The 12,151-nt window shown below is 35.9% G+C and overlaps 1 long non-coding RNA gene across 2 annotated transcripts in view; it reads left to right on the forward strand.

Moving 5' to 3' along the window:
* The window catches only part of LOC149212207 (uncharacterized), a 335,338-nt gene that overhangs the window by 212,317 nt on the left and 110,870 nt on the right, over positions 1 to 12,151 (forward strand). For both annotated transcript variants that reach the window (XR_016250220.1, XR_016250219.1), the window contains one exon: positions 5,612 to 5,834. This is a non-coding gene — a long non-coding RNA (uncharacterized LOC149212207). The remainder of the gene's footprint in view (positions 1 to 5,611; positions 5,835 to 12,151) is intronic.

Here is a 12,151-nt window from a genome sequence, read left to right on the forward strand (position 1 = left end):
TAATGTAAACTAAACTTGGTCAAAATAAAATATAAAAAATAAAAATAACCCTATAAAAATAAAATAAAAATAAAAATAGACCATAGTATTGATTTATTATATTGTAATGGGATGCAAACATTTTAACTCAGTCAAAATAAAATAAAATAAATATAACCCTATAAAAATAAAATAATAATAAAATTAAAAATGACATGTGGATTTGACTACTGGTATTGAGAAACCTTGGTATTGACCCATAGTATTAATGCTCAATGTAGCCTATTTAAACACTCAAATTAAACTAGCTTAAATAGATTTTGCACAAGTTTGATTATGTAGTTAGATGCATTTTGTTCCATAACTTCTGTGTGTATCACATAGATGTGGATACATGAGGTCTGTATTGGCCCTTTCTTAAATATATGCACTCTACATCATATTTTGTCTGTATGTCTAAGCTAAGTTGATGTTTTAGATGTTGGGCTGCTCATATTACATAATTTTCTGCCCTTTGGTTTTACTTATAGTTTTAAGTATCCTTGTAGTTAGGAGCTAGGAGCTCCATCTATTTTATCAAAACTTCTTACAGCTGAGGACTATCTGGCAGAGCAAGTGGCTGAAGTGTTGGATCACTCTGGGGTTTTCCTTTTTTCCCTTTTATCATGTGGGCAACAGTCTGAAATGTAAGATCTAGCAGATTTTTTATATTTAGGTAATTAGCACCCAGGATAAAGTCGAACAAAGTGGCATGATCCACTTTAACAAATTCTTGATCCCAAGTCTTGATTTCGTCCTCGGAAATGGCCTATTTCTCATGTGTCCGCTTCTGAGCCTCCACATGGTACTCTCAGTATTCCATGACCTTCCAAAGTACTCCTCTTCAAGAGTAAAATCATTCTTTAAACATAAGGAATGATTTTACTCCTCAAGAGGAGTACTTTCAAAGGAGGAATACTGCAAGTACCATGTCGAAGCTCATAAGCCACCACATGAGAAATCCCCCATTTCAGAGGACGAAATCAAGACTTGGATGAAGAATTCTTGATCCCAAATTCTTGGCATGATAGACTTTAACAAATTCTTGATCCCAAGTCTTGATTTCGTCCTCAGAAATGGCCTATTTCTCATGTGGGGGCTTCTGAGCCTCCACATGGCACTGGCTATGACCTTCCAAAGTACTCTTCAAGAGTAAAATCATTCTTTAAACATAAGGAATGATTTTACTCCTGAAGAGGAGTACTTTCAAAGGTCATCTAATACTGCAAGTACCATGTAGAGGCTCATAAGCCAGCACATGAGAAATCCGCCATTTCAGAGGACGAAATCAAGACTTGGGATGAAGAATTCTTTAAAGTCGATCAGGCACTTTGTTCTACCTTATCCTGGCTGCTAATTACCTAAACCTAAAAAATATTCTAGATCTTACATTTCAGACTGTTTCCTACATGATAAAAGGGAAAAAGTGAAAGCTAGAAGAAATAAAATAATAATAACAATAAAAATGACCCATACATTGATGGTAGTATTGAGAAACCTTGGTATTGGTCCATATTATTAACTCTGAATGTAGCCTATTTAAAGAGGGAAATTAAGCCACCCTAAATACATTTTGTGTACATTTGATTATGTAGTTAGATGCATTTTGCCTCTGTGTGATTATGTAGTTAGAAGTAATTTAAAAAAAAAATATCATTGTGGAATAGTGTGGACTAGTCCCTTTAATCTAAATAATGTGGGACATTAGAAAAATGTATATGGAACTATTTTTTTTAATGAAACATATTTATCTTTTTTTTGGGTGAATTTTTTCTATGAGACAGACTCCATTAAACCTTAGTATCAAATAATCCAAGATTTAATTACTGGGACACACTATTAACCACTAAAGTAAAGCACTGCTCTCCCTTCTTTGAATGGTGGATCACCTTCCCTTTGCTCCACAGAAGAAAGGTTCTCCAATAATGCTTAAAGAAGATAAGTGTGTGTGCAACTTCAATTGCATCTGCCATAAATTGAGAATGCTCATAAATCTCAATCCTACTACATTTCTTTATGTCTTTAAAAGCTCCAATTCCTCAAAATTTCCTCTACTTTTACAATTTGGTAGTAATTGTAGAAGTAGAGAACATTTTGAAGCAAAAAAGCTTTTTGCAGTCATGAAGGTGAAGTAGGATTGGGATTTCTAAAAAAATTTAGTTTACCACAAATGAAAATGAAGTTGCACAACTCTTATCATCTTCTAGTATTATTGAATACATTTTCTTCAGTGAGGTGCAAAGCACAAGTGACCCCCATTCAGAGGGGAGAGCAATGCCACATTTCTTGTTTGCACATTTCTTCTTGATTGTGGACATGTCTTGGTATATTTTGGTTTTAGGAGGAAGTTCTGGATAGGAGTTATGATACCAGTTATGGGGCATTGTTAGTCTTTGTATGTTGAGATTTGGGGAAACCAGGTCTCATAACTTATTTAGGTGTGGTCTTGAATTGTAACTGATCTTTGCTTAGCTTTTGATGCGTGTCAATGGAACATATATGTTTTCCTCTTTTCACTAACTTATAAATTCATTTAATGAAAATGGGGCAACTGGTATGTGATGTTTTCAAGGGTTTTTCTTTTGCCAAGAAGCATTTTCATTATTGTTCCATAACTTCTATTTGTATCACATAGATGCATATGGACATGGGGTGTGTATTGGCCCTTTCTTCAGATTAGAATTAGAAGTTATTCATATATGCAATCTACATCATATTTTGTGTGTATGTCTAAGCTAAGTTGATGTTTTAGATGTCTGTGCTGCTCATCTTACATAATTTTCTGCCCTTTGGTTGTACTTATAGTTTTAAGTATCATTGCAGTTATTTATAATTTTAAGTATCCTTGTAGTTAGGAGCTAGGAGGTCCATCTGTTTTATCAAAACTTTCAGTGCTTACAGTGGACTAGGATCTGGCAGAGCAGGTGGCTATTTTTTCTCGAAGTTATCGGAGTTCAGGGTCACCTCTGGTTCAGTTCAGCAAAATATCATCTTCTGTTGCAGATAGATAAAATACAGGAAGCTAGTTGTTGGACTTATTCTTGTGGTCCAAATGCAGAGAGCCTTCATTTACTGAAAGGTTCTATAACAAGGCTGGTTTGGAAAATACACTTTAACATTGTTTCCTCTCTTTTTGAAATTGAAAGGCAAAGTTGATTTAGAAAATATTTGTTTATTTATCTTTTCTTTCCTCTCTTTTAAAATGTCCTTGAAATTAAAAAACTTCCTCTAATGGGAGCCTTTTAAAATGTCCTTGGAATTAAAAAACTTCCTCTATTGGGAGCCCTTTAATTTGATGATAATTACTGTATTTTTTTGGGGTTCAGTTGATGATCAAATTCTTTTATATTTAAGGTATTTGTGGCATGGCCAAGGAAAAATTGCTTCAATGATTTTTTAGTGAGGTGGTTTCAAACAAATCTATTGAGAGCCACAAAGACAACAGATCCTCCTAATCCCTTCTTTGCCTAGTGTATTGTATCACTCCTGCCATGACTATCCTTTGGAGCAGCATAAAGTTCATAAGAACCACCATCAAATTAAGATTGCATTCTCAGTAGGAATGTATGACAAAGATCTTGGCCCTTGGTTTGGGGAGAACTGCCTAATGTTTGTCTAAAAATCTCATTAGGTAGGCAAGGAAGAGGGATTGTTTAAGTTATTTTCTTCGAGGATAATGCCACAATATTGTTGAGATTGACAGCACTGTAAACCCACTTTAGAATCTGTTCATGTTACCAAAGTTGTTTCTATCTGAATATTATCAATAGCTAATAATTCAAAGGTCCCCAACTTAACTTGGATACTTCTCCAGTTGAATCTCAGTGGTACAACAACAAGAACAACACTAGTGGGACTACTTGTAAATAGATTCCAAACAGCTTGGCTTGAGGAGCAACTAAGCTGAATTTAACTTATCTGAACAACCCTTCAGGTGCCCCTGCTGAGTCGAGTAGCCCATTCAAAGGTGTCGTAGAAGCTACTTGCGCAACTCCTCCAAAAGGTCTCCCTTGAAAATGACTCACAGGCTGCCTCTATGAAGCTCCTCCATGGAGTAGGTAGCATTCATTCACATGGTGTCCTTCTGTCCTACAGTTAGTGCACCATAACTTATCTCTTCCTTGGAACTCTTGAAGATTCTGAGTAATAGCTGTAATATACTTATTGAATTGGTTCAATTGAGGAGTTCCTCTAGTCCCCGCAACTCTAGTGTTCCCTGGATACCCTGCCGTGGATTCAATCTGCATAGCACCTCGCTGGGAGTACTTATATTCTGCCACATCAGGGGAATTCTAGTAAAAGGCAGCCACCAGCCAATAAACCACAACTCTTGCTGGGTATGCTCATATCTAAAGAATGTATTGTATTGTGTGAGTTATCAATGGATGTATGTTTTCATCAGCAAAAATACTAACTTCACTTACAAGCAACAATAAACCCTCTAGTTGGTTTGAATTCTCAATTCATAATCCGCAGCATACTATTGAGTCCGGTAACTTCTGGTCAACTCATGAGCAAAAACCAATGAAAAATACATGATCGGATATGTGCACGTGAGGGACATATAAAAATTGGATTTTAATAGGTGTGGCTAGTAGCACATCCAAAGAAGAATCTTATAGACACAACAAAGATGACTATTTTATTTTAGATACGATAGAACGATTTTGACATGAAAATAGTAAATAAGCGTTATTCCAATTGTTCTTTTGAAGAATATTCAGGCAAGTCTAATTGATTGAAACTGCAAAAGCACCCAGTAACAAAATGAAAATAAGTTAAAATAGCGTTACAACCGCAAAATAGATGAGCATCAGTAACAAAATCATGGCAACCTGTTAGGGCTTGAGAAAAGCCGCCAGGATCAAAACATTTGTTGGCCAAACAATTTGCAAATACTTTTTGGTTTTTAGGTGGAATTTGCAATTCTACAGGAATATTCTAGGGATTACAAGAAACCAAGAATATTTTAGGGATTACAAGAAATCAGGAAATGGAATATTCTAGGGATTACAAGAAACTATGAAGTAGCAAGTTCAGTTCATTTAACGGCAGCATGGAATAATAATAACGAGTTTAAGAAAGTTAAACTAATGTTAAGGGTGTCATTTTGATTACTATAGTCCCAGTCATCTCTACTGCAATGACTAACAAAGGCCGGCTGTTAACCGACTCTCCCATTAACTGAACACCGAGTTGTGAATTACCCAATCTGGGTAATCTAACATTGTGCAAGCTTGCAGAAGGGTTCATTTTGAAGTTAACTTTTATGCCGTGTGTTCCAATTTAAACCGTAATTTTTATGCATGACTACAACCTATTATGAATACAGAATAGCCAATGTGAAACCATGAACCATTCCTGGAATTTCGTTTTCGTAGTTAATGTCCAGGGTGTCTCGAAACAATATAAAGCATTGAATTATATTGAATTTCGTTTTCGTAGTTAATGTTCAGGGTGTCTCGAAACATATTGAGGAAGCAGTTTTTGAAATCTTTAAACTTGTGCATTGAATTATAAGCATTGAATTATATAAACATGTTCAGGGTGTCTCGAAACAATATAAAGCATTGAATTATATTGAATTTTACAGCTTAAAATAAAATACGTCCAGTGCCATCAACATTGTAATGGGGCTTTGACTATCAGTTTGATAGTTTGTGGTCTTCGGTGCTAGCAAGAGCCATCACTGCAACCCAAGTACCAAGTTCATTCTAGAAAGAAAAACAAGCACAGGAAAAAATCAGTGAGAAAAAATAAACCTGTTGTTCGTATTGGGCACATACCACTTGGAGTTTTCGAAGAGAAAATGAGAGGTAAGATGATTGTTATTTTTCTGGATAATTGCAAAGTATTAATATTAGTTTGGAAAGTAAACTACATATATTATCTATTCCAAGGGGGAAATTCAAATGACAAATATTGCATAGAGTTGCTTATTTTCTGGTTTTTAGAACTTATTTCATTCTTTGGGTAAACATAGTTGTTTTTGTTTTTTTAACAATTTTTTTTATTGACACATTGTGAAAAATAGGAAGGACAACTTTCCATTGTATGCCATTGTCCATATAGAAAGATATATAGAAACTCAAATTTCCATTGTATGCCATTGTCCATATAGTTAGTTTGATATTTCCTTCCACATCCCCCCATGCCCCGGAAGCACATTCCTTTACACCTGTTGGTGCAATTTCTAGATAATATCTAAGTTAGCCAACAATAGTGCCCTATATGACCAAATTTGATTGATATTCCATTAGAGATTTACAATAGTGCCCTATATGACCAACATGGAAAACTTACATTTTGAAGCCAATTGGGCTTCTGGGAGGCTAACTTCAAAGCAAAGCTCAAAGTTCTAGGAAACATGTTTACACATACCTCTCATTAACTATGACACAGGCAACAAAGGATGGTGGTGATGACAATTAATCACTATGATGGTCATCCATGTTTCTCTCCCTTCTCTATATATTAGAATTAGTATTACATCTATTAGAGGAGTGGGTAATTGGGTCTTTCTAGAAAGCCATTTGTACATTTTGTCTCATGTCACATTCATAGGGAATTTGAACTAGTACCATTTTCATAAGAAGTATCTTAACAATGCACCCATTCACCATCAATCCAAGACCTTGTGAGTCTTAGTTTGTGCATTATGTGTTTATAACTATTCTTGTGTTATATATATATTTATGTGTATTTGTCATTTCCTTTGTTGTATTTATGATTTATGTTATTCCAAAATATTTAAATTGTTAAGAGGTGTCAAGAGGGATCTAATCTCCTCACATGCAAGCCATTTTTAAAGTGTAAAATTTGTAGAATTGTTGGCCATCTCACAAAATAGGACCCACTCGGTCACACATTTTTCTATCATTGGAATGAGATGACCTAGATAACTATATGTTCTAATGACTTGATGGTGCTTTAGGTCTGATCTCGTTCAATAGTGTCAATGAAGGATGGGTCTTTGGCCTAGTAACTTGATGATGAATCCCTTGATATTGGTTTAAATAAGGAAGATGTTAGTTCTTTATATGTGTCAACTCCATATCAAGTATGGAAGGAATTATAAACCTCCTTTATAGAAATATATCAAAATATATATATATATATATATATATATATATATATATATATTTGTTCATTTAATTTATATAATATATACATAATTGATATTTAAGTATTTTGTTCAACATAACCATTAAAATATTTCATTTATGATACACCTTGTCCACATTAAAATGTTTTTTAAGCTATTGGTAAATTTCTTTCACTATATGTGAAATTGAAATATTTTACTTTATGTATATATTGAAATATTTTATTTATAATCTATGTTTGATTTTTTTTACTCATTCAATTTTTCATTGACTATGTATTAGTTTGTGTTTGACCAAAAATATCCACCACTTATCCATAGTTTAACATTGGGAATTCAATTTTTGTTATTTATTTATTATTATTAATTAAACTTATTTATTTGTAACATCGTTGGTTGAGGTCTTATTATGGGCTATTTAGTAACTTTAATTTCTATTAATTAGTAATTTTTTGTTTTTATTTTATTTCTTTTTTATTTAACTTTTTCTTTTTTTTTTTCATTTTCATGAATTATAGTTTTTTCCCCATATTTTCAATTTAATATCACTTATTATTATATTAAACACACACACACACATAAGTTATAACACATAAAATATATTAAAACATAAACATATATATTAAAGTGTATATATCTTAATACAAACAATATTAGCTAATCATAGTTCTTAATTTTTGGTGATGACATTCAACAATACATCATTTTTTTGGTTGATTTATTTTTGTGATGAAATCTTTGCCTTTGTTATTTTTTAATTTAATTAAACTATATTTAAGCTAAATGACACATTAATTATGTATTAAAAATTGAATAAATTATACATTTATTTGATATTGATATAAAATTCCAATGAAAATTAACCTAGTTTATTTATTTAGACGTAATTCATATGACATGAGGACATGGAACACAAAGGATACATAATTACGAGTATTCAACACTAGACATGATGACGGAAGACACAACACATGGGGGAGGCCTTCCACCTCTCTCAAAGAAGAGGGAGGCCTTCGCAAAGGGATGAATTACGTGTGAACCAGCAAGTGTCATTACACGTATTTGATAAGTGGGAAATAGACTTCATGGGACCAATTCAACCACTAGGAAAGAAGATAGGAGCAAGATACATCATTACCGAATAGAATACCTAACCATGTGGGTTGAGGGGTAGCACATGAAGGATTGTAGTGCAACCACAACTCCGAAGTTTATTTTTGAATACATTTTGTTGCAATGTGGCTGCCCTAAACTTTTGATGAGCAATAGGGGTATGCAGTTCTTGATTGAAACAATGGTTGCCTTGCTTGAAGAGTTCCAAAAGTATCATCAGAAAAGTATGATGTATCATCATGAGGCAAACACAAGAGTGGAAGCCTTTAATAAATCCCGGAGAATTCTTTAACGAAGATTTGTAATGAAAATGAGAATGATTGGGATGTGCGCATACCAAGTGTGTTATGGGCATATAGAACTACGTGTAAAAAGTTGACTCGACACACACCGTTCAGATTGGTTTATCGACAAGAAGCCATAACGCCAATGGAGTACATCATACCAAGTTTGCGTATTGTTGGAGTTACAGAGATGTCTGATCACGATACCATGGAAGAACGCCTCGCACACATAGTTGAGTTGGAAGAAGATCGCTTCTTGGCCGGTTTTCATCAGCACGTGTAGAAGGATCATGAAAATCCATGGCATGATCACCACATTAAGCAACACACCATTAAAATTAGAGATTTAATGATGCTGTATGGTAGTAAGTTCACGAAGTTTCTAGGGAAGTTCGAGTTGCATTGGTTGGGACCATATATTGTAGGAGATTACGAATGGAGGTGCAGTTCAACTTGTGAAGCTGAACGAAGACCTATTTCGAGGAAAGGTCAATGGGAGTCGATTAAAGTTGTACAGGGGTGATCCTGCCCTCTGCAATGACTATATGGATGTGGGATAGTTGTAGTACTCTAGGCAGTTGCAAGGGAGTGCTAGACTATAAACTACACTACCAAAAGGATAGTTTGGCGAAGTGAATGGGTTGTGTGACGAATCAAAGGAAGGAGCAGAAGAGACTTGCGATGAAGGCGCTGCAATAGAATGGTGGGTCTTGCATAGCGTGGATAAAAAGTGACCATTGGAAGCACTATAGATGATTGGATGGTGATTTTTTTGTTAAAGGGAGCGGGGGCAGAGAATTTAAGTAGCATAGCTTTGGAAATCTACCACCAAAAGCGCATTAATGATAGGAAAATGGAGGGACAAGATAGATTTGAATTCAAATTGGGCTATAAATATAGCATCCCACTCCACATTTGAACACTTTTCTTTATGAGAAATTCCCTTGATATTTTGCGTTTTAGTTTGCGCCAAGATAATTGTTGCATGTCTGCAAAATATTGGGAAATACTTCGAGAGAAGATTTCATAGCGAGGATTCGGGAATTTAAGAGATTGGAAATGTGAAAGATTCCTTGAGAGAATGACTCGAACCAGATCTGAGGTCGACCCAACTTGTGCCTTCAACTTTGCCTACTACAACACCAAGGTTACCAAGACCTAAACCATCTGCCTCTACGAAAAGAAAAAAGAAGCAATCGCCGCACAAAAATCCAATGGAGGTTAGAAAAAGGGGAAGATGGATAAAACCAAGTAGCTCACGGAACCCGTGGACTTAGACGATGAAGAACTCACCATGGGGATTAAATAAATAGATGCACATGAAGTCGTGTCCACTACTCGACTACCTCCTTATATACCATCAAGGAAATCCACAGGTAAAGTGATGAAGGATCCCTATTTGGTGAAATTCATGTTCTCCACACCATTGCTATGAGAGAATGTACCATTTGAGGGAAATATGATATCCCAAATACCATATTTAAAAATGGAGGACTAGGACTTATGGGGTCAGGTGAAGTTCCTCCACCTAGAACATATAAAATACCTGAAGAAGGTATACTATGAGGAGTTAGATGTTACACGAATCGAACCAATGAAGTGGGGAGTCGAAGTTGAGTGCATGAGGTTGCTCAATATGTTGTGGGTGTCGCATTTCAGCCACAGCACCATTAACACACTTTGCGTGTGTAAATTATTGACACTTGTTCATGATGGATTCTTTTGGTTGGGAGGGCGCATATCAATCACGCATATGCTCATTCACTCCATAAAACTATTGTCGTATCAATGAGTGGACCGTGTAGATTCTTTTGTAGGAAAATCGTAGGAGAAGAAGTTGGCAGATCACATGAAGAGTGACTTCGAGTTGGTGAGGAAATCATGTGGCTATGAAATTAGTTTGATATGACATGGTGTGGTGTTGTTCACTACACAAATTTTGGCTAGGAAAATCACGAGGAGATGTCACATTGATGAAGTGCTAGCACGAGTAGTATCTCTCGCTGTGGAGTACACTAAGGTAGTCCAATATCATTGGGATAAATATTCATGTCATGAGTTTATGGAAGATTTCCAAGAGGCTCAATACAATGGAAAAGTGTTCCACTACGTGTGGCTACTTCTGTTGATTGTGCAAGTGGCCTCGATGATGTTGAAGGAAACTGAGTTCCCGTAACTTGGTCCAGACCTATGCGAGACCACAAAATTTTCCTTGTTGTGGGCGACGAAGGACTGAGAGTGTGTTAGGGAGATGGAAATATTTTGGGTCCTGTTTGAATTAGAGTTGAGGATGGTGATTAACCAACAACCACGATTATCACCAAGATTGCATGCCTAGTATGTGCCAAGATAATTTGTCTATGTTTACAAAAGACTGGGAAATAATTCGAGAGAAGATTTCATAGCCACGATTTGGGAATTTAACTGATTGGCAATGCGAAAGATTCCTTGAGAGAATGACCGCAACCCGATCTGAGCTGACCCAACTTGTGCCTTCAACTTTTCCTACTACAACGCCAAGGTTACCGAGACCTAAACCATTTGCCTCTGCCGCAAGAGAAAAGAAGCAATCATCACACAAAAATCCAACGAAGGTGAGAAAAAAGGGGAAGTTGGATAAAACCAAGCATCTAATATAACCAATAGACTTAGACGATGAAGAGCTTACCATGGGGAATTAATAAATTGATGCATATTAATTTGTGTCGATTACTCGACTACCTCCTTATATAAAACCGAGGAAATCCACCGCCAAAGTGACTAAGGATCCTAAATCGGAAAAATTCATGTTCTCCACAACATTGCTATTGAAGAACATACCTTTTGAGGGAACTATGATGGCCCGAATACCATATTTAAATATGGAGGACTCGAACTTAGGGGATTACGTGAACTTCCATCAGCTAGAACAGAGCGAATACTTGAAGAAGGTATACTATGAGAGCTCACGGCTCGAACCAATGAAGTGAGGAGTCAGAGTTGATTGCGCGGGATTGCTCAATATGTTGTGGGTGCCACATTTAAGCCGCAACAGCATTAAAACGGTTTGTGTTCATCAATTATTGACACTGGTTCACGATGGATGCCTTTGGTTGGGAGGGCCCATATCAATCACTCATATGTTGATTCACTGCATAACACTATTGTCGTATCAAGGAGTAGACCCTCTCAATGCTTTCGTAGGAAAATCGTAGGAGAAGAAGTTGGCAGATGAGATGAAGAGTGACTTCAGGGTAGTGAGGAAATCTTGCGGCTATGCAATTAGTTCCATATGAGATGGTGCGGTTCAGTTCGCTACAAAAATTTTTGCTAGGAGAAATCACGAGGAAGTGTCGCATTAATGAAGTGTCTCTGCGAGTAGTATATTTGGATGTGTAGTGAAATATGGTAGTCCAATATAATTTGGCTAAATATTCATGTCATGAGTTTTTGGAAGATTTTTGGGAGGTTCAGGACAAGGGCAAAGTGTTCCACTATGTGTGGCTACTTCTGTTGATTATGGAAGTGGCCTCAAGGATGCCAAAGGAAACCGAGTTCGTGCAGCATGATCTAGATCTATGCGAGACCGAAAAATTTGCCTTTATGTGGGTGACGAAGGACCTAGGGTGTGGTATGGAGATGGAAATATTTT

Source organism: Pinus tabuliformis, chromosome 1_1 (genome assembly GCF_031772625.1).
Source record: "Pinus tabuliformis cultivar Carrire ecotype Pingquan chromosome 1_1, CPIR1, whole genome shotgun sequence".
In the NCBI taxonomy this organism is placed as follows: domain Eukaryota; kingdom Viridiplantae; phylum Streptophyta; class Pinopsida; order Pinales; family Pinaceae; genus Pinus; species Pinus tabuliformis.